At 48.0% G+C, this 2,284-nt stretch overlaps 1 pseudogene; it reads right to left on the reverse strand.

Moving 5' to 3' along the window:
• Positions 1–453: 453 nt before the first annotated feature.
• On the reverse strand, positions 454–1,687 carry LOC140856287 (uncharacterized; annotated as a pseudogene).
• Between the last annotated feature and the right edge of the window lie 597 nt (positions 1,688–2,284).

The raw sequence follows: 2,284 nt of genomic DNA on the forward strand, positions 1-2,284 counted from the left end.
AGTTCGGATCTTATATTTGGATCCGATTCGGATCGGATCATACATCCTGAGATCCAAATTAATCTAAAAGTCTCCACGGGTCAGATCGGATCCAAATTCAGAAAATCCAAACTCGACTCGGAAAGATGAACGGATCCAATTTTTGAATCCGACCCGGCTCCATGGATCTTTTAAATGGATTCGGATCGGATCACGAATCAATCTGATCCGTTTGCAGCCTTACGATGGAGCAACAGTCGAGTCATCGCTTACGTTGTTAAATTCTAAAATATAATATTTATTAAAATAATAATAATAATAATAAATAAATTATATTTTTAATTTTTAAATTAAATTAATTTTTTAAAATGATCTTTACATTATAAAAATTTAAATTAAAATTTTTTAATTATCTGAATCAGTTTAATATTATCTTTATATAAAGTATACTTTTTGATCGACGTTGACGTGATTTTAAATATTTTAAAAAATAACGCTGAGTTGGTCAAGAAGTGCCAATTAGCGGGACGTAGTTGATTCTAAGGACCGATCCAAAGGGACCGACAGCGGCGATGTCCATGGAGCCGCAGTGGGTGACCACCAGGTGCTGGCTGTGGACCAGCGTCGGGAAGGTGGTTCCCACCAGGAGCCTTAGCAGGTCGGCGTGCATCAGGAGGCGATTGGGGAGAACATGGTACCGAACGTTGGTCACGTCGGCGTGGTCGCCGGCGAAGATGGCGGAGTCATCGAGGGCAAAGATCGTCATGTTCTGGAGGTTGGCGAGCTCCATGTACTTGATACACATCGCAAGGGCGAGGATGCTGTAGGCCCCATTGCAGAGGCGGACCATGGCGTCGCGCAGCATCAGCTGCATGATCACCGATCTGAGTCAATGGTCGGTGATCTCCGACGGAAAGTAGGACTTAGGGTAGGGGATGTAGTCCTGGCGGCAAGAAAGCAGGAGAGGGGGCTAACAAAGCCCTGGGAGCCGTGGATCACGATCTAGCCGTTGTTGAAGAGGTCCGGCCGGGTGCCCTCGACACCGTCGACGAAGATCTTGAAGGCAATGAGGGAGGAGGAGTTGGATCTTGGGCCGGAGGCGGTGGATGTGATGGTGAGGCAACGACTGGGGCTGGCGGTCTCAAGTTTGGTGCCGAAGACGAGGTTGGAGAGGTGGATCTTAGAGAAGAGGCCAGGGACGAGGTGCTCGCGGAGGAGGGCAGCAGGGGAGCAGGCGGTGCAGGAGTGAATGGAGTTGTCTGAGGGAGCGAAGATAGTGACAGGGTGGAGGGGACTGCGGCAGAGGCGAAGGAGATGAGGGCGGAGACCACCACCATGGCGAGCTCTTGGAAGCCGAGGTTTTCAAGGATCACGCCAAGGAGGGTTGCCTAGAGGTTCGGCCGAATGACCTCGATACCATCGATGAAGATCTTGAAGGCGATGGGGAAGGAGTTGGATCTCGGGTGGGAGGCTGTGGAGGTGACGGTGAGGCAGCGGCCGAGGCTGGCGGTCTCGAGTTTGGTGCCGAAGGCAAGGTTGGAGAGGTGGATCTTAGAGAAGAGGCCAGGGACGAGATGCATGTGAAAGAGGGCAGCGAGGGAGCAGGCGGTATAGGAGCGAATGGAGTCATTTGAGGGAGCGCGAAGACGGTGATGGGGGTAGAGGGGGCTACGGTGGAGGAGGAGGAGATGAAAGCAGAGACCGCCATGGCGAGCTCCTAGAAGTCAAGATTGGTAAGGATCACGCCAAGGAGGGTCACCTGGTGCAGTTCTTGGGGCAGCGTAGAACTGGATCCAGCAAGGGAGACGAAGGAAGAAAGTGGCTGGAAGTGCTTTTGCCCGTATCAGCATCATTTTTTAAAAATATTTAAAACCACGCTCCACGTAAATACTGAATTTTGCCATCTCAGACTTTTGGCGAGAGAAAAAAATATCGAAATTATATTAAGAATAATATTAAACTAATTTAGATAGTTAGAGAGTTAAAATTTAGATTTTTATAATATAAGAATCATTTAAAAAAATTTAATTTAATACAGCTTTCAGGAAAATAATTTATTCAAAAAAAATTCCAAAATCTAAAAACATGCGAGAGACTTGTCCGGGGTCCGGGCTGGAGTAGTGCCGGAACAAGGCGTCTTTGTCTTCTTTCGACATCAATGCACCGGAGGTCATTTACTGAGGAGCAGTGTTTGGTGATGGCATTAAAACCTCTTGGCCTTTTGGGGAAGATCACATCAAAAATCCCTCCAAAGACAGAGCAAAATAGCACGGGATCCAATGAGGCCGTGCTTAGCCTTTCGGGA

Source organism: Elaeis guineensis, chromosome 3 (assembly GCF_000442705.2).
Source record: "Elaeis guineensis isolate ETL-2024a chromosome 3, EG11, whole genome shotgun sequence".
In the NCBI taxonomy this organism is placed as follows: domain Eukaryota; kingdom Viridiplantae; phylum Streptophyta; class Magnoliopsida; order Arecales; family Arecaceae; genus Elaeis; species Elaeis guineensis.